Source organism: Vidua macroura, chromosome 23 (assembly GCF_024509145.1).
Source record: "Vidua macroura isolate BioBank_ID:100142 chromosome 23, ASM2450914v1, whole genome shotgun sequence".
Taxonomy (NCBI): domain Eukaryota; kingdom Metazoa; phylum Chordata; class Aves; order Passeriformes; family Viduidae; genus Vidua; species Vidua macroura.
The window spans coordinates 7,639,661-7,660,235 of record NC_071593.1 but is presented as its reverse complement, the minus strand read 5'-3'; the positions used below and the strand labels follow the sequence as shown (position 1 = coordinate 7,660,235).

The window sequence follows — 20,575 nt, the reverse complement described above, 5'->3', positions numbered from 1 at the left end:
ATCCTCGCTGGGGTCATCCTCACCGGGGTGACCATCCCTGAGTGTCCTTGGCACCAGGGTCATCCTCGCTGGGGTCATCCTCACCGGGGTGACCATCCCTGAGTGTCCTTCGGCACTGGGGTACCCTCACTGGGGTCACCCTTACCAGGCTGAGCATCCCTGAGTGTCCTGGGCCAGCCTTGGGCACCGGGGTCATCCTCACTGGGGTCATTCTCACCGGGGTGACCATCCCTGAGTGTCCTTGGGCACCGGGGTCATCCTCACGGGGCTGAGCATCCCTGAGTGTCCTTGGCACCAGGGTCATCCTCGCTGGGGTCATCCTCACCGGGGTGACCATCCCTGAGTGTCCTTCGGCACTGGGGTACCCTCACTGGGGTCACCCTTACCAGGCTGAGCATCCCTGAGTGTCCTGGGCCAGCCTTGGGCACCGGGGTCATCCTCACTGGGGTCATCCTCACCAGGCTGACCATCCCTGAGTGTCCTTGGGCACCGGGGTCATCCTCACCAGGCTGACCATCCCTGAGAGTGTCCCGGGACAGGGGAAGCTGTGGGATGGGCTGGGATGAGATGGGCTCTAAGGCCCCTCCAAACCAAACCATGCAGCGGCTCTGTCAATTTCCCCCTGAGCAGCACCAGGGAAGGCTCGGGTGGGACCTCTGCGAGGCCTGTGCTGCCAGGCTGGACCTTTGGACGTTGAGAATTTCCTCACGTTAAGGGTGGTCGGACGCCGGCAGGGGCTGCCCAGGAGGGTTTGGAGCCCCCATGGCCGGAGGTGTCCCCATGGCTGGAGGCGGCTCTCAGTGCTCTGGGCCGGGGACAAGGCGGGCATGGGGTCCCAGAGCTCCTTTCTAACCTCACCCACGCCGTGATTGCACAGCCGACACCTGGGCTGGGAGCAGCGGGGGACAAAGACACCTCAAAACAACCCCGGTGGCGCTCGGGACGGCGATCACGGAGCCGGCCCGCAGAACCGGGGAAAGGGAGGGAGGAGGGAGGGGCGGCTCGGCCCCGGCGGGGCTCCCCTCTTTCCTTCTCCTTCCTTCCCCTCCCTCCCTCACGGCCGCCTTTGTGCCCGGCGCCGCCCCCGCCTCCCCTCGCGTTTAAATCCCCTCCATCCCGCGCCGCCATTGGCCGGCGGGTCACGCGGCGCGGCGCGGCGGCCAATGGCGCGCGGCGATACTGGCGGGGCGCGCGGCCGGCGGCGTTGCTGGGCGCCCGCGGTGCGTGCGTGCGTGAGGGCAGGGGCGGGCGGGGGCAGCGCGGGACCGGCCGCTCCTCCTCCTCCTCCTCCTCCTCCTCCTCCTCCTCCTCCTCCTCCTCCTCCTCCGTCCCCTCCTTGTTCCCCGGGAAGATGCCCCTGGGCTGCCGCTGCTGAGGCACCGCGCGGGGTCCCCGCCGCTCGCTTCCCCCCCACCCGCCGCCGCCGCCGCCGCCGCCGCCGCCGCCGCCGCCGCTTTGTCCCGGCAGCGCCCCGGAGCCGCCGCGGATGGTGTAGAGCCCGCCGAGGTGGGTGGGCCGCGGTGGCGGGGAGAGGCCGCGGCCGGCCCCGGGGAGCGCGGGGAGGGCGCGAGCCCCGCCGGGGCTGCGGGGATGCTCCCGCGGGGAGCTCCGGGCGGCTCGGCGGAGTTCTGCCCGCCGGGGCTGGGCGCCGTGTGCTTGGGGGCTATTTGTTTGTTTTATCCGCGTTTCCGTATTTATTTCTTTTATTTTACCGCTCGTCTGCCGTGTCTGCCTGATGCTCCGCGGGAATAATGTGCTCGGGGAGAGGCTTAACTTGTGAACCATCCGAATAAAGGGGGTGTATGGCTTATATTTGATTTAAGTGCACGCACACGGGTGGACGGCTTAGCTGTTTAAAAGGCACGCTTGCTTTCGTGTGTGTAGGTATGGAATCCTGAAATGAAGATTTTATGCAAATTGATTTAATCATAACATTTTCGGTAGCATAGGAAGGGGTGGGGTTTTCTCTTTCTTCTTTTTTTTTTTTTTTTCTCTTTCGTTTGTTTTGTTTTGTTCCCATTTCTCTTTCTAAAGCGTGAAAAGAAGATGCCCAGAATCAGGAAAGTAGTAGGAGGTAGACAACATTGGAGGCTTCATTGCTGAAACTGACTGCTCAAGAAATTGCTGGGAAGAAAACAATATGATTCATTGTTGAGGTGTCTCTGCCCTTAGATTTATTTTTACAGGCTGCTTGCAGTTATTTTGGTTTGCTGAGTTCTTATGCTGAGTTTTTCCTCGAAGCAGCAGCGTTCTTGGAGATGAGGAGCTCAGAGGGTTTTTATGCAGCCAGCAGGCTGCTGTCTGATGGCTGTTTACTCCTGGCTTACACTTGGCCAATTATTGAAATCAGAGGTGTTATTTCGCTTGTGCACCCGTGCAGCTGAATTGAGGAGCCTCGTGCACTAGGTCATCCTGTTAGAATTCAGTAAAAATGCGTTCTCAGAGCAGATCTGAAGTGACAATTCAGGTGGTGTGCCTGTTCTAAAATGTGGGGTTTAACCGGATAAAAATGAACACCGTGTCAGAAGAAGTAGTTCTTGGTCGTGAAAGGCACATGTCAAATTTTTGAATAATGTGCAACGTACAACATTTTTTTGTTGTTGTTGTTCTAGTATTGCCGGGCAAACATTGTGGGGCTTTCTTCCTTTTTTTTTTTTAATTTTTTTCCTTTTGATACCCAGCTCCCTTAGACTCGAGAAACCCATGGTGGTTTAAGAGGCGTGGAAACGTTTCTGTGATAATAAAAGCACTTGTGGTAAAGCCGTCTCCTGCTGGTTTCCGTGCCCGAGTTTGCCCCCGGGATGGCGGAGGGGGCTGCTGTCCGTGCCGGGCTGGCCGGGGGGGGGCTGTTTTGGGTGTTTTGGGTGTTTTGGGTGCTTTGGGTGCCGCGCTCCGGAGGGCAGCGCAGGAGCTGGCTGCACACAATGCCCGGGCTGCGAGCTCATTGTTCTTGTGCGCCCGCCGCCGCCGGGACTCCGCCGCCTCGCACGGCGCCTTTCTCCGCCTCGCAGGGGCACACCGAGCCCCGGCGGCGCTTCCTGCCCTTCCCCGCCTCCCCAGCACGGCCTGTGGGTGCCTCGAGGGGGGAAAAAAGGGGCGATGGGCGGCCGCAGGGCGCGCAGGCAGCGCGGATGCGGCGGGAGCACGCGAGGTGAGGCCGGGAAGTGCCGTGCGCTCCATTGAACTTTCCTTCCTTCCCTGGGCTCCGCTGCTCCGCGCGTCCCCGCGCTGCCCGTGGGGCTGCGCCGAACTGCTGCCAGGGCACCACGCGTCACGTAAAAGCCTCGGGATGACAAAAGCGAGGAGGAAGTGCAGAGGGTTGACTCCAGCGTGTGCGCGGTTTCCCTTCCTGGCGATTGTTTCAGGCTTTTGTTTTGCCGGCAGCGGCTGGGGAAAGGCCCAGAGCAGCTGTGTAGAATTGTGGGGTGTCTGGAGCTGGGGGGCACCCCCAGGATCACTGAGTGCAGCCCCTTCCTCCTCGCAGGGCTGGGCTGGTGCTGAGGATGTAAAGGAGCAGCTGCTGGCTGGAGATTTGGGGTTGTTGGGCTGGTGAGGCACGGTAAAATCTCAGCTGGCTAGCTGGTGATGCTGAGGTTGCAGAAGGGAGTGCAAAATGACGTGGTTGTTGAGCAAAAGTTGCCAGTGTGCTGGATCCTTTGGAAAACAGGAAGCAGTGACTGTCACAGTTTAATCATGAGGTCCCTGAGTTTTGGTTTTGCCTCTTTAGCCGACTTCAGTGTGTAATTGGGGCACATTACTTCATTTTCCTCACCTGAATAAAATGTGGTGGTTGCCTCTGGCTTGAGGACATTTTTGGGTATTTTTCTCCCACTCCCGGCTTTGGTGTGGCCAGAGACTGTGGCTATTGTCTGCACGGATGCTGTGGTGTGAGGTCAGAGAGGTGCAGTGAAGCACTTGTGCTGCCTCTCCGTGGCTCTGGGATTCCTGTGCCGTGTGAATTTGCACTCTGCAGAGCCTGGGGTGGGTAACTCTGCCCCTGGACAAAGCTCCTGATGCTCCTGTGCAAAACAGGGAGCATTTCCTGGGCAGAAAAGGTGAGTGGGACCAGGAGAGACAGCCCTGCCCTCAGCAGTCATCCCTGGTGGCTTAGCAAGCAGTGATTTCTCTGCATCCAGGGGTTTGTTTTACCTTGCTGGGGGTTGTTTGCTTCCTCTGGAGTCGTGGCTGCAGATTCAGGGCTGCCACAGCAAAGTGAGGAAGTGACAGCATTCATGGGTTTGAAGAGATGTGTGTGTGTGATTTTTGAAGCTGTGCCAGGGGAGGGTCAGGCTGGATTTCAGGGAAATGTTCTTCCCCCAGAGGGTGCTGGGCACTGCCCAGCCTCTCCAGAGAATGAGGCTGCCTGAGCTCCCAGAGCTCTCAGGGATGCACTGGGTGGGATTTTGGGGTGTCCGGGCAGGGCTGAGAGCTGCACTCTGTTCCTCATGGTCCCTTCCAGCTCAGGAGATTCTGTGACCCTGCAACTGTTAACACTGGTTGCAGCTTAGGTGAGAAAAAGGGCATTTTGATGTTGTGCTTTAATAACTGACTTTTTAAAATAGCACTCAATCTGTAAATTTATTCTCGCAGCTCCAAACTGCATCTTTCTGTTGAAGCCACGCCGGGTGGTTGTTTAGCCCATAAAGAACTTCTTTCACTTTTGGGAGCGGGAGGGGACACAGGTGTGCCAGGAGCACACGGAGTTTAGAGTGTGTGTTAGTGGAGGGGTAATGGCCCTGCAGAAGGTGCCTTGTCCTCCCAGCAGGGCTGTTCACAGCCCGCATTGCCCGAGGGGGCTCTGACTTCATTCCGAGCTCTGTGAAGGACCCTGGGAGCCTCAGTGCCAGGTTACACTCTGCTCTTGGTGTGTGAACAGTGCCCGGATTGTGCTTAATTTCTAGTTGGAAAAATAATGACAATTGGAAAACAATTAGTTATTATGTGATCCTGAAATGAGATGAGGGAGCAAGGACATAAATTATAAAGCGGTGGCTGGGGTTGGAGTTAACCATTAAAAAACCCAAACAAACTCAAAACAACCAACTCTAAGTTCCTAATGAAATGGTATTTGGGGTTTTTTAAAGTGGCATCCTGGCTAGACTAACTATTTTTAATGTTCAGCTATTTTTCACTCTGGTTTTAGTATATGTTGCAGTTGTCTCAGTTGCATGAAGTCCTGCTTCACTTAAAGGGATGCACACTCTCTGATTTTAGCTCAGAGCTTAAATTTAAATCAATAGGTTTAAAATGCGGCATATTTTTAAGTGAAACCTATCTTTGAACCGTAACAGAACAACCCCCTTATTGATTGGAAACCTGTTTATTTAATGTGCTTTTTTTCAAAGCTGCCTGAAATGAAGTTTGCAGGTTTGGGCCAGGGAGATGGGGGGGCGAGCGTGATCAGCTGCTCTTTGGGAATGGCTTTTCCAGCCAGCTGCTGGGGAGAAAACCCGCGCCCTCCTTGCAGTGATAGAGGTGTTGGGGAGCAGGGTCCACAAGGCAGCTTTGTGCTCTGGCTGTGCCTTTGCCAGCAGCGTTTTCCACAGGCTTTGCTAATGTTGGTGGCTGTGCCCAAGTGCTCCTTTCAGAGAGGCTGATGGGGGAACAAAGGAGCAAACAGGATCTGAATGCTGCACTGGCTCCTTGTGCCTTCGCAGCCCACGGGGGCAAGGGCTGCCTGCAAGGGACTGAAAAGCACAAGCAGATCGAAATATTGGCCTGGCTGTGCCTGCCTCAATAGGTGTTGTGTGCTTGGGCTTCGGGTTTGTTTTTTAATGCAAATGTTTGTTAGTTCACTGAGCACCCGCAATTGTACACTGACCTAGAGAAAAGTGAGACTAGCCAGGGTACAAACATCACTTTTCCCTCTGTGCCCAGCGGGGGTAATGGTCACCGTTTTTTCTTTGGAATTCTTAGAAACGTGTATTTGGAATGCACTGTGTCAAGGTGCTGGTGTTTCTCTGGATTCCAGACAGAAAGGGTTCCATTTGCATTTGGCATCTTAATTATGTTAGAAGTGCAGTTCTGAAAATGTGGATCACTTTAGGTATCATATCAATGCCATAGATTAACAAGTAAGTTTTGATGATTGAGTTACTGAAAAATGGGCTATTCTCTCACTGTGTAGGTTGTCTTTTGTTCTTCCTGCAGAACACAAATGAGAGGCCAGTTCACATTATAAGATTCAGGATAAGTGGAGGAAAATGAGTGCTCGTTAATTTTGAGGTCTTAGTTAATCTATGTATTTAATCTACTTGTCTGTAATAAAAAAAAAGTTACCATGGTATTATTAATCCCTGGTACTGAGAGTCACTTTTGGCCTGTTTCAGATATGTAACAGGATTTCTCTTTTATTATGATCATTTCTAGTACAGGCAGTGAGGGCTGGAGTGTAAATTTATTTTCCTGATCAGCAGAACTACTGAAGGTTCTGCTTTAGTGTTTCTGCCGAGGAGACAGGAGCTGATAAGTCCTGAAGTTTGCTCCCTCCATCCCTGCTGCCAGTGAAATCCTCTTTTTTCCACTGTCCTTCCTAACAGTTGAGTGGGCAATAACATGGTTGTGCCTACGGGCTCCTGGCTGCCAAGCAAAACCCCAAATGCTGCTTTCTGTCTGGCCATGCCTTACTGGGGATGTAATTAATTAGAGGGTTTTTTCCTATCCATCTGCTGGCTTGCACAAAACTTTCAGGAATGTTGGTTATTGCTGAGATGACTGTCGTGGCAGGCTGGTTGGAAATTCATTATGCACTACGAGTTACTGGCATGAAATAAGAGAAGGAGGGAATTGGGGAGGGGGGAAGGGGGAACTGAGGTGAATTAGGGAAGTTTGTTTTCTCTGAGGAAAGGGGATAAAGAAAGAGAAAGGAAGTTGTGTCATCCAGTGCTAATAAATATTTCTGTCTGGGTGATGAGCAGTGTCTCCTTTATGTTGGTCCTTTTCATGTGGCCAACTGGTTTGGAGTGGAAGCAGACAAATTATTTGGCACTGGGCCCATCTTCCTGCAGATTTTCCTTCTTTTTTTTTGGAGCTCTTTGGAAACACTGTAGTGTCAGCTGGTCTGGGAGCAGGCATCTCCTGCAACTGTTGGTAAAATGCATAGGGGAAACATTCTTGTCATGTACTAAAAATGAATAAAATCAGTAAGGAACAGAAATTCTTACCGGTGAGAAGGCACTGTTCAATCTTTTAGAAAGCCCAGCTTTTCCTTGGTTTGATGTGAACCTGTGTGTGTTTATACCATTTTCCCCACAAATGCCAGTGTTAGTCATGCAGCAGGTGTTCACGGCCATGGCAGCACGTGGAAGGTGCCAATTTTCCTCCCCTGAAGGACAGGTGACTTCCAGCAGCCCTTTTGTGTCTGTGCTTTAGGAAATGGCTCTGGACACTTGACTCAGAGTGGCTCTGACTCCTGGGATCTCAGCCCTGCACTCAGAGCTTGGCTCAGCAGACTCTGAGCACTGCCTGTTCCACAACCACCCATGTATTGCACAAACTGACACATGGTCTCATTTTAGCTAATGGCTTTAAAATTTTAACAAAAACTGAGTCAGAGAGGCCTTTTCTCTATTGCTGCTGAGGTCACAGTGGTCTGGAGGGAGCTGGTAGGACTGCACCATGGTTTAAACCTGAGCACCTACAGTAATTATGTGGTTGAATTGCAGAGTAAAGCAGGATGATCTAGACTTGAGTGTGTTGGTGTGGTGAAATAGAGAATTAAACAAGAATATGATGGTTTCTGTCAAAGCTTACTGTTCTGGCAACCGGTTTATTCCCTGGTTTAAAGAAAAATGGCAAATTCAGTTAGTAATTAACTATGCATTATAGGGTGTTAGGGGATCAGCAGCTTTGTGCTAAATATCAAAGCTATTAAATGTATGTGTTTAAGAATTATGAATCTTCTTAAACAAGTGCATATATGGCAGTAGTCTGCTGATGCCAGCATCCACAAGGGACTGGAATATGTTTACATGGAAAGTGTCATGAATATGAAAGAAGAAAGTGCTGTAGATCATGGAATTCTAGTGCTTGAAGGGTTGTATTTCCCTGAGAAATACCCAGTAAAAAATGGTGGTGTCAGACAATTGGGACCTTCAGATGGGCTTTGAATGAAGAAAGAACCCAAGTTCATCAGAGCAGCTGCTCCCTGCTTTAGGGGAAGGAAACACAATTTCCCAAAGGCTGTGTGTCCTTTGGTGCCTGGTACTGCCGTGCCAGGGGTGCAGCCTGGGTAGGAAGGAATGCAGTGTCTCCATTAGAGATCTTCTAATGAGGTCGGTGCAGGAGACTTAAACACTTAATCCTCATTTCTACAAACTGGGAGTGAGATGCAGGAAATCTAATTTATGTCTCTAAGGTCATTCATTTTCATGAAACTTAATAGACCTGGCTCTGACTGCTCCTTAAACCACTGAATTATGTTACTTGCCTTCCAACATGAACCCTTCAGATGAGAACCTTTACTCAATGATTCAACAAACCTATTTACCTGTGCACTTAAAGATTGCTGTGTGTCAAATGCCCAGCTAATAACTCCCCAGGAAATAACTGGCTTACCCCCTTGGTTTGCCCCTCCTGTCTCTGGCTGATCAGGGAAACCTTGCTCTTGGAAGAAAACTGAGGCAGAATCCAGGTTCTCTTCTGCTCTGCTGGAACAGCCCTGGCTGCTGTTTGAGTGCTTCAGCAGAGTTCTGAGCTATTGCAGGGCAGTAGGTGAAAAGGCAGTGGTGCACACAGTCTGGTGATCTGAAGGTTGTTTGTTAATTGCACTAATTCATAGGGAGGATCTGGATTTATCAGTGACGCGTTCCTGTATCTCACACGTCATTTAGCAGGTCACTAGAAATGTATGTGACTTGTGACATGTTTATTTTGTACCTCTGCTTAGGTGTTTTTCATCATTCTGCTCATTTCCCCACTGCAGACTTTGAGATTCTCCCTGTTCTGCTTTTTGGTGATTTATGTGAGTGTTTGAGGATGTTTCTTTTTCCCCGAGTCTCAGTCCCTGTCACAGCTCACCTTCCAGAGCTGGCTTTGTTAAACAGCCTGTAAACAGCATATCTGCTCATTCTTCTGGCTGGAAAAAGTCATTTGATTCTTATTTCCTGCTTGTCTTCATGCTGAATAGCCTCAGTCCTTCATTGTTGGGTTTTATTGTGTAACTGCTTCTCTTTGGAGCGTGAGCAGCGGAGCTGCTGCTTGGTTCTCTGGGTCCTCACTGCTCTCTACAGCCCTGCCTCAATTAACATGCTCTTCCCTGCGCTAATTAGTCAGCAAATAACTCCTTCCACAGCTTTTGTCCCAAAGTACGAGTTGGCAAGATGTGGAATGTAATTACTTTTGTGTATGTTTAGTCAAGTCTTCGGAGTCCCCAGAAGTTCTTCACGCTCGTCCTTGCTGCCCTGCCCAGATGAACATCTGGGATGTTCTGGGGAGAGGCGAAGGCTGGGAGGGATTCCTGGTGAATCCCTTGTTCAGGACGTTCTGTTGGAACCTGAGCACGTGTCCTGCCTTAGATCCCCAGGATGTTACACTTGGTAATAATATCTGTAATTTCTGGAGAGAATAAAGGGCCAGGGTACAAGCAGGCAACAAGAGAGACCGGGAGGATTCCAGGTTAATTCCTGACAAGAATTTAGGTGTTGGTACCACAATATTTGGATTGTGCTCCAGACACTTAAAAAAGTCGCCAAGCTCATTGCACCAAGTATCTCATTGCAGCTGTGTTGTTCTGCTTACAAGAGAGGTGTGAGGGTGCTTTGTTATCAAGGAGCTTTACAGCTCTTGGGCAATGAGAAAGTGCCAATTTGCTGTGTCTGTTTACTCTGCTAATCTAAAAATGTGTTTAACTTAGTTAAACGCGATGTTTCCTTTTTGCAGTGATCGTAAAGCAGGTAGTTAATGAATAAAAAGCATATATATATATAAAAATATATGCATGTAATGGTATATTTGCATCAAAACATCACTGAGCTCTCTGTTCCCTGTCACTGCAGATCGTCACGTTCTCGCTGGACCTTTGAGTTTAAGACATTTGCTTTTTTACTTAGAGGCCTAATTCTGATGGCAGCTGTATGTTGTATCTTTGCATTTGTTATTTTGTGTCCCGATGTATCTATTTGGTATTACTTGGCCATAGCAAAGTAGTTCAGGATTTTGCCATACCAGCAGCTGTAGAGAATATCTAATTCCTTGGTATTGAATGGAAATTATTCTTATTGTTTTTTAAATGCCTCTTCTGTTAGATGCCAAATTTGAGCTATATTTTTTTTTTCCTTAAAGGTTTTGGAATAAATTTCTGGTTTGTTGTTTTCTGTGGTTTTCAGAACTCTTTTATGTCTTGTCCTGGATCATGTTTGCCTTTAAAATAAGCTTTGTAGGAATAATCTTGCCCTTGGTTTAGGTATTTGTGCATTCAGTGGAGCAGAAAGATGAGGCAGGACAGCTCTGAGCGTTCCTGGTGCTGAGTCCTGCCCTTGGTGTCCCTCCTGTTCCTGATGGGCTCCTGCAGAGAGCCCTTCCCAATCAATATTGGAAATACTCCCTGAGGATCCTTCTCTCTACCTCCTGAAACTGCAGGGGTTGGGATTTCACTTTCAGGTGCACAAAGGTGAAGTTCTGAATGTTGAATGAGCCTTCCAGGATGGAAGGAGGTGGAGTCACCCCACTGGAGGAAAAGCCAGGGGGATATTTCCTGTGTACATGTTTGGTTTTAATAAAAATATGTTCTGTAGAATCCAGTTCAGTAGGAACATAATTTGCACCTCATTTAAATAAGGCTCTTTAAATCAGTCTGTGGTCCAGTGGGTGTATGAAGAATCAAATCTGTGTTCTCTCTTCCCTGGGGAGAGGAAGGGCGGGCTCCGGGGAGGAAAATGAGGCAGAAGAGATTAATACTTGCAGTGCAGGAAACACTGATCCCTCTGTGATCTAAAGTTTCTGTTTGAAGTCCAACCAGGTCTATTCTCTGTGTGCCTGGATGTGTTTTTGAGCTGCTGTGGCCTTTCTGTCTGGGCTGTGATTAGAGAAGAGGTGGTGGCTGTAGTGAGCTGGTGTCTCAACTAAGACCAAAATAGTCCTTAAACTCTAAAATAAAACTCAAGCAAACAATTATCAGGGAGAATGGCTGGGGCAGGAGGGTTTGCTTCTCTTGTGAGTGTACTTAGGCATGTGCATGAGTTTGCCTCATTTATGGACTGGGACTTATTTTTTTCCCCTCTAGTTGGGTTTTTTTTGAGGTCCAGTGCATTCATTTTCTACGTTATGTTGATACAGAAAGACAGCAGACTTAAAAGGTACCTTAAAAGTACCTCTTGGCAGCAGCAGCAGCAAAGCCCTTGTCTTCAGTGCTCAGGCAAATGCCTCAAAAAACACTTTCAGTTTTGAGAGGAGTGGATTTTGTGCGGGCAGAACCTACTTGAGTAGCATCCTTAAGCATCCCTGGGAGATTGCTGCCTGCTTAGTTCCTTGATGTTCCCAGTCCTCAGGTCATCAGTTCCTGCTTGCAGAAATAGTTCTTCAGGGGCCAGCCATCCATAGCACAGTTTGACTTGTGCAGCTGTGGAGAAATGCCTGGTGTTTCAGAAGGCTGCAGATGTTAAGTGTTTGTCAGGAGGAGCTGCCGAGCGTGGCACGTGCCTGATGTGCTTGCTCTGGTGACTTGATTAGCTCTGGCTTTGGACTGCAGATAAATTGGCTGTCAGGGAGGGCTGCCAGTGTTGTCTCTATAGCACAGCGCAATTTTTAGCTGGTTTGGTTTTGTGTTTTGTTTTTAAGCCACTGGTATCAAAACAAGCCCTGAGTGCTCTGGGGACTGAGCTCTGCCTGAGTTGGAAGCTTTCACGTTCGTGAGAAGCGGAGCTGAAGGGAGCACTGGGAGCCTGACATTTGGGGGTAGCCCTGGGCAGTGAAATGCATCAAATCATTTAGAGCATGGAGCTGCTAAATGCTGTCAGAGTGCAGCATCTGAAGGGGTTGCCCTGCACGTGTGGAAGCCCTTCCTCGGAGCCACAGCACCCTCCCAGATCCCTGCAGGAGTGGGGATCCAGGGGAATTGCCTTTGGCTGCCGCCAGCAGTGGAGTGGGCTCCTGAGAGGACAAAGCCTTTGTATAATCTGGCTTTTATGATCATCCCGAGCTTGAGGAAACCCACATTTCTCTGTAGTGGTAACTCATTCAGCTGTGTCTAAAATTTGATTTTGTCTTGTAGGAGGCAAAAATATTTGCTATGCCTTTAGTTCTCAGTGAAGTGTCAGAGCTGAAATGTGTTAAAAGGAATCTGTGTTAGATCACAAGGTTTAGTTTTGCTTGCTTGTGCACTTTTTTTCTCCGGCATGGGATTTCTTGCTATTTTCTTGGTGTGAAAAAGAGCCCTTACAGTGCCTTTCACCATGGCACAGCCCCATCCAAAAGGAAAATGGAAAAAAAAACCTGTGGAAAACGGAAGGGTTTGGGGAATGTGCTTCTCAAAAAGAATGTGACAGCTCACCTACACATCACTTCATTCTGTGTGTGTCAGGAGAGTTCATCAGAGATGTATTTGCTCATCTGTGTTAAAGAGAATTCCTTCTGTGACTCTGAGCAACTGTAAAGCTCAGAGTTACACAGCTGGTGGTTGAGGTGAGAAAGTGATTCAGGTTTGGGCCACAGGTAGGTGCCACTTCTGTGTTTGTGACAGTTTGATTGTTGGAGTGAAATTCTGGATTTCATTATTCCCAGAGCAGCGAGGAGCTGGACACACCCGTGACCACTGACTGTCCCTGGAGTGGCCAGTGTTGGCCTGCCTGGACTGGTTGTTGCTTGCCACACGGTTGAGGCAATGACTGTGGTCAGAGTAAGCAGAAAAAGCTTTCTGGAGGCTCCCAGGCAGTCGGAAATATTTCTGACTGGGTTTAGGAGAAGGGGAAAGAGCTGTGCAGATGATTATTAGGGGAGCTTGGGAGTGCAAACTGTATTTATTGGAAAGAAGCCAACTCTTAAACAGAACTGTAAAGACCCGTGCTCTGATCAGCTTTTGAATGTGGAAAGAGCTCCCCGGTCTGAATTACAGGGCTCTGGTTAAATGATTACATGAGGTATGTTTAAAAATAGCAAATGTCTTTTATGTCCAGTCAAATAAGGTTCTTGGCAGTCAAATGAAATCTATGTTGACTTCCATCTGACAGCCAAGTGACTCAAATTCTATGTTTCCTAAAGGAAAAAGGCTTTTTTATTTTTAGTTTCCGATTAATTCCATTGTAGCCTGTAACAATAAATAATCTTGTACTGGATTTTCTTCATAAAAGTAGGATCCATAACTCTGCAAGCAAGCGTTAGTTCAGCTGTTTAAAGCAGGGGGGGTTTAAGTGCTGTGCTAAGGCAAGCTAGAATTTGTGAGGGCTCTTTTTTCAGTGGGAAATGGTCTGTTGAATGCTTCTCCAGCGTGTTCCTGTGCACTTCAGTTTGCCAGATTAACGGAGCTATTAGTAATAGCCACTCCTGCTCCTTCAGCCTGAAAGAGTTGGTGAGCACGGAGCTATATGTAGTTTGTATTTTTAATTAAACTTGTACTGGGATTATCTTGTATTACCAGCTACCTTCTAGAAGATTATGTTCATAAAAGGTTCATGAGTTGTTAAGTGGAAGAGATTAAAGTGATTGTTGGCGTGTTAGTAGAATTATTTGTTGCCTACGCAGCATTTGTTCATAGCTTTAATTTGCCAGTAATGGAAGACAAGTAAAATGCAAGCATCTGACTTTTAAAATCTACACTAGCTGACAAAATGAGGCCATATTTCAGAGTGATTGTCTTTTGTGTTATTATTCTTTTAATGTGATGTTTGGTTGTTCAGAAATATTGAGTGGAAGAATATTGTTTTCAGTGTTTTCGGCGCTCTTACATTCTGGTGATGCTCTTCGTGGTGTGACCAGAAATGTATTTTATTAAAAAATGGAAAACCACTTAAAGCGTGGAGGGGATAAAGGAGCACAAAGAACTGATGAGCAGATGCTGGAGGAGATGGTTTCTATTATAGTGGACTTGTAAATCCTTGCTGTGTTGGTCATTTAATCAATACAGGAGAGGTGTTGGAGGGATCCTGTGCTGGGGGAGATAATGTCTTTAAACGCAGTGCTTAGGATGATTTTATGCATCCAGATCTGTTTAGAACGAACTGTGAAATAGGTCGGGCAGTGAAGAAGAATACAGCGGGTGTCTGTGCTGTTATCAAAACCCATTAGCGAGTTGTGCCTGCCTGAAAGGCTCCCTTTGTGGGGCTGGGGTCCGGCCCGGAGCAGGCAGAGCCTGGCCTCGCTGGGCCATGAACGGTGCCTGTGTGCTGCAGGCACAATGCGGGCACAGTGGGAATAAACATCTGCTGGCTTTAATAATGGATGCCAGGCAGCCTGGGGAGCTCCGGGCTGCACTTGCGTGTGTTTTAGACCCAGCGAGTTAAAACAAACAGGGCAAACTTAGATCGTGTGGCTCTGCTGTGGAAACGCGGGTTGTTACTTTGAGAGATGATCTGTGGGACGAATTTCTGTGTGCAGAGTGTTAATGGGTAGAGTAAACCCAGTTTCCAGTGCCTTCAGTGGTGCTGCAGGAATGTGTTGCGCTGTTCTGCTCTGGATGTGGTGTAAAAAAAAAAAAAAGGATATTTTCCCCTCTCCTTTTTACCAAGAAGCTGCCTTGCAGTTGTTTGGGTTGGCTGGGGGCAGGAGCAGGCTGGGCTGGTGCCCCTTGGCAGGGCTGTGCCAGAGCTGCAGCCCCAGCTCCACATCACCCCTGCCTCTGCCCAGCCTGAAGCTCTCCACCGTGGGGATGCTCGAGATGATTAAGGATTCCGATGGTAATTGCTCTTCGGTTGCCAAAAATGTATTCTGTTAACAATACATCCAATTTCTGTTGCTGCAGCTCTGCCTGTGCCCGGGGTGAGGCTGCTCTGGGCTGGCACTGCCAACGTGTGCCTGCCTGGTGTTAGGGACTGGCCAGGGGCCGTGTCCAGGCTCTGGGTTTGACTGGAAAGCTCACGCAGCACTGACCATCCCCAGGCTGCTCTTTGGAACTGGGAAAACACAGCTCCTCTCTGGAGCAACCTGCAAACAGGTTTTCAGGGCCAGGCTTGTGAGAAGTGCATCGCTGTGTTTTCAAACACGGTCCTTGGTTTCTCAGTGCTCCTCCAGGCAGGCAGTGGATCAGGGCAGTACCCAGTGCATAGGCCAGTCACCACATGGTGGCAATTTTCTCAGGAAAGCAATCTGTGTGGATAGAAAGCCTGAACTTCCCTTGCTCAAACATGAAGAATGCAAGTGTGCTTTAAGTTAGGCTGTGAACTACATTGATGGCTCTGTTTTGCAGATGTGGTGAGTTTGAGAAGGTCCTCAGATCACAGGAGACTAAAGAGAAATTAACATTAGCTCTGCCCTTGAATTTGGTAGTTCATGCATGTCTAGCTGGTAAAATGCTAAATGCAATTTTTTCAATTATAAAGGCTTAGCAAGGCTTAGAGATGATTTTCTGAGATTCTAAAATATGTACTATTTAATACATAATGCAAAAGGAAAAGCTGGTTTCTTAATGTAAGGACATGAAAATGGAACCAGCTGCAACATTATGCCACCCCGATGCAGCTTTGATGCTACACTTTTAGCAGTGGATTAAATATTGATACCTCTTTCTGCCCCCTCACCTCCCAGTACACTTAAAGCTTTTGCAGTTGTTTTAAAGTGTTTATAGAAGAGCTGGTCAAGTTTCTGTAGTTTGTCCCACTAGATTTTTTGTGAAGTATTAAGAGTTTATGTTTGTAGTTTGGGAGGAGGAATGTATGAGCAATTCTCTTCCATAAATACATGGATTTGCTGGTGAGCAGGAGATCTGCAGGACTTTGTAAGCTCCACCTTTAGATGGGTAAGGAGGAGCATGATGTCCCTTGGCTGCAGCAAGATCAGACCCCAGATCAAGTAAACAGTATATGAAATTAAACTATAAAATGGAAAATAAATGTGTGATTATGTCACAAATGAAAGACAGATGTGAGGAACTCGGGGATTACACGAGCTGGTATGAAAACCATGCAAAAATCTGATGCTTGTTTGAACCATATATTAACTCAAGCGTGAGTTACATCCCCCTGAAACTGTTCAGGATGCTGGGGAAAAGTTCCTGTACTGCCAGGGATTAGGAAAGTGGGGAGGTTAAGAGGAGATTTATAAGGCTGTTGGAATATTCAGCAAGGAGTGGAAACTCTGAGTTCAGCTGGACAAGGAGCTGCCTGGCAGGGTTACAGTCAGGGGCAGTTCTCACCGTGTCACTGGTGCCTCTGAGGCTGAGCAGCTCCCTGTGGCCCTTGGGCCAAGCTTAGTCCATCCCCAAACATCTCAACCTCCATAAGCTAACTTGTATTTGTGACACAGATTCACTGGAGGATCTCTCCCTGCTACCAGAGAAGCTGGGATTTCCCCATAGTTAATAGAATCATCTTAGTGAGCTAAAGGTGGCTGCAGCGTTAAAACTGGAGTTGGATCAGGATCACTGAAGATGTTTCTAGGTCCTGCTGTAAGCACTGTAAAATACTTGGTGTGCTAAATTCTGATGTCTTTATTTAGTCCTCGCTCTGGTGGAAATGAAGTCAGTGGCAGATGTTGCATGTCTGGTCCATACTGACCCAAATATCAGCAAGCTAAATTTATTCTGTTTTTCAATTTCTGTACATTGCATTGCCTTGCTTGTTTCTGCCCTGGAAATGGTGCCCGACTTCCCTTGCAGGATCACATCATTGACATTCCAGGGACGGAAGGCAGTCGATATTCCCTGGTCCTAATAAAATGTGGCAGCTTTGCAGTGAGAGCCCAGGATCAGCCTGGAGACTCTCCCATTTACAGCACTGCCAGGAATAAGCCTTCTGACCTTGTTTTCCTGAAGAGCCACGAGCACTTGTGTGATGCTGTGGGTGATTCCTGTAAGACAGGTGGTTCCTCTCCACCTGGCTCCCAGACTCCTGGATGTTCCTGCTGGAATAGTGGGAATTAGTCAGTGCAGGGAGTTTGGGTGTTCCCCACAGTCTGGCTGCTTCTTTGCATGAGCTCTCCCGTGTGTTGGGGTGTGTGAAGTAGATTTATCTGTGCCTTGCCTGCTGAAAGCTCTGCTGGGATGGAGAGGGGTGGTGCTGTGAGAAACCACTGCTCCAGAGCTGCTGTGGGAGACAGGCAAGGCAATAAAAGTGCAGCTCCACGGCAGAATGCTCTGTTCTGAAAAGCAGCATGAGGAGAGAACAGTCATATTCTGTGACAGCAGAATCAATAGGGCCTCTGTGGAAACAAATGAGAGTTTTATCTCTCCAGGCTATTGTTGAGGGCAGACTGAGGCAAATGTCTAATGGGTTCATGCTTTTGAAATCATTCTGTAACTGTAAGGGAGAGGAACATGCTTTTAAAAATGGAGTGAGCAATTATGAAAAGGAGGTTACTCTGCACTCCTGGAAATGGTGTTTTGTCGGGGCTGGCTGTTGGGTGTTTGAAGCAGCCACGGGCAGGCAGCAGTCAGAGCTGCCCCAGAGTGGCTCTGTGTGTTTACACTCGTGTGGGTGGATTGGTGTGCCTGTAAAACCTGGGTGTCTGTGCTCAGGAGAGCTGAGCCTGTGAATTCTGGGAACCCCTGCTTTCCCAGGGAATACCTCTGCAATTATAACCTCAGAGAAACGGGATGATTTGGCAGCATCCCTGTCATCCCTGAGTGCTGGCATTTGGCTTGTCCCCCGGGATGGCTCTGAGGAGTCTGTGCTGCTCAGCTCTGAACATGCTGTTCTGCAGCTCTGCAATCAAGAGCCCATTAGTGACTGCAGAGGTGTCCAGAAACGTTTGGGAACAGGAATGGGAACGTGGATTACTCACAGGAACGCTGTGGTGCATGGGAGCAGGGAGGAATGGGCTGTTCTGAGCGTTTCCTGCTGCAAAGCAGATGAGAGGAACAAATGATTTGGGAATACAACACGGACATGCACCAAGTGTTACCACAGCCTGCACTTGGCTGTTGGAAAGCTGTGATGCTTCTGCCAGCTCATGGAGTTCTTGGGTTGTGGGGTTTTTGATAGAAAACCTGGGAATGTGGGGATGCTCTGTGTTTGTTTTTGATGAAATAACTGGATTATGTGGTGTTTTGGCCAGGCACGCAGCTCACTTTAACTTCGGAAGGAAGAGTGAGAAATTCCAGCTGGAATTTCTTGTTTATACAACACATGTGCTGTGGTTCTTGCCTCTTCCTTACATTTGTGTGTGTATGTGGATACATATATACATATATATATGTATAGCTGTGGTGCTGATTATGCAAACAAGGAGAGAGGAGCACTCACTGGATTGCCAGGGTTGTTTGAGCGTCAGCAATTTATTCAAACTTAGTAATTTCATGTGAGATGGGAGATGTTTGCTTTGGCCGCTTGCCAAGTTTGAAACTTACTTGTTTTGTTTTTAAAACACTTGGAGTGCCAAAAGCCTTTGTTACATCCTCACTTCTGTTACTGGAGTGGGAACCAGGAAAGAAGAATGCTTTTTTTTTTTCCTTTTAAATGAAAGAATAGCCTGAATTTCAGAAATACTAAGCTGAAGTGATTTTTTTCTTCCCCCTTTTACCTTGTCAAATTAACATGATTGCATGTTTCACTTTTTATGCTAAGGAGTTTCTGATCTTCAAAGACAATTTTCAAAAAGACATGCTGGTTCAGCCAAGGAGACTAATATTTTAGAAGGAATATTACCAGTAATAAAAAGACAGAGTTATGATAGTTTGCATTAATTTTAATAACTTTTTGTGCGGCTCTCGAGTCGAGATGTGAGAAATTAAAGGGAGGCAGTTCTTGCTTGGCCTGCAGTGGTTTGTTCCTGCATTATCTCACTCAGACATGGAAAAGGCTGCAGGGAGCCTGCTGGGCTCCTGAGGGGTCACTTCAGATCCCTGGGCAGCAGTGGCACCATCCTGTATCCCCCCCTTGTCAGCTCTGCCCTTCAAATGGGACAACCCAAAAATTCTCTTGGATTTCAGGAGCATTTGGGTTAGCAGAGGGTAAAACAATAACGTGCTCTGTGCTGCCTAAATTCTCAGTATTAGTAATTAGCTGTGCAAGTCGATTCCTTTAAAACAGTGGGGTCAAAAATACCAGTTCAATATCCACACTGTGTGTCTTCCAAAGAGATGTAAAATCAGAAACACTTTAAATCTGGGGTGTAAGTAGAATATCTAATGAGTTCCTGTGAAATGTCAAATCTCATTTATCATGGTAACCATCAATAATGCACCAGATGTTTTGACTGCATTTGGTTTTGTATTAAATTAAACATAGGCAGGGGTGCATGAAGTTCATCATTAATGCTGCCAAGGCTGGTGCTGTGACAACCACTCTGTGTTCTGGGGGGTTTGGTGCTGCTGGTGGCTCTGTGTGTGACTTGTGTGTTTGGAGGTGTCTTGCTTGTAGTAAAGAATGGCTCTGAAATTGGTTGTCTTCATTCAGCTGAGCTCATACTCAAGTTAAAACTGCTTTGAACCGATTTTTTTTCCTTCCATCCTGTCAATCAGGTCTTACATTATTAGTTTAGTGAGTAATTACATTCACTGTTTGCATTTTACTCGCTGAGATGGAGGCAAGGTTCTAAATGGTAATAATTAGATATAATACCTCTGTTGTGAGGTGAGCAGGAAACTTCAAATGCCTGGGATCTTGTAGTTAATGACACCTCTGTCTGGGATGCAGCCCCCTGGGGTTTGTCAGTGAGGGAGTGATGCACTCGGGGTTTTTGCTGCTCAGAGCTGCTCTCAGCCCTGCCCTGGCTGCTGAGGGGACAAGGACATCTGTCCTGAGTCTGAGCCACGTGTGGGAGCAGAGGGTAATTAAGATGGCAAACCTTGGAGATCCAACATCCCCTCCCTCTCTCCTTAGAAAATCAGCTACATCACTGAAACAAGACTTGAAAAGCGTGCTCTGAAGCCAGAATAAACACCCTGAAATTTTTATCATAATGTTGCTTTTAAAAGTCCTAAATGTCCTCTATTTAAAATGAAATTCTTTTGTATTAACCTGCTTTCATATGCTAGCTTTCACCAGACTGCAGAATTGCCTGATTTGACTTTCTAATGTAACTGTAATGAATCTTCTGGGAAATGGAGCGATTGAGTGCATACACTGTGCAACTCCATTGTGAAATACTCTGTTAGATCTGCTAGATTCCCGATTTTATTTTTTCTAAGGGGTGGGGTGTCCCTGTCAAGGATTAAAATTGAAACCAAATGCATTCTCTAGGGGACCTGGGGAGCTCAGGCACTCCAGCGGGTAACATTGCCTTGATTAAATATGTTTGCAGCATCACACACATAAATATGCTGGGTGATGGTGGCACAGTTAGATTAAATTCAAAGGCGTGCATTTGGAGAGAAAAGAATAAAGATGAAATTTATTGGCAGATACCCATGTACCTCCTTTGAATACCTACAGGACAGATTATTTTTAAAAACGTATCAAAGTGCACACAAAACTCTACATAGGGAGTGTATTTTTGTGTTAAAATGCTGCCTTAGTCTGCAGCTGTACTTGCACAATGTCTGCCCTGTGAA

General features: G+C 47.8%; 1 protein-coding gene across 3 annotated transcripts in view; it reads left to right on the top strand.

Annotated features, from left to right (window-relative positions):
* Positions 1-1,421: 1,421 nt before the first annotated feature.
* RERE (arginine-glutamic acid dipeptide repeats) overlaps positions 1,422-20,575 on the top strand; it is a 171,662-nt gene continuing 152,508 nt past the window's right edge. For all 3 annotated transcript variants that reach the window (XM_053997770.1, XM_053997769.1, XM_053997767.1), the window contains exon 1: positions 1,422-1,506. The gene's annotated coding sequence lies outside the window, so the exon portion shown is untranslated. The remainder of the gene's footprint in view (positions 1,507-20,575) is intronic.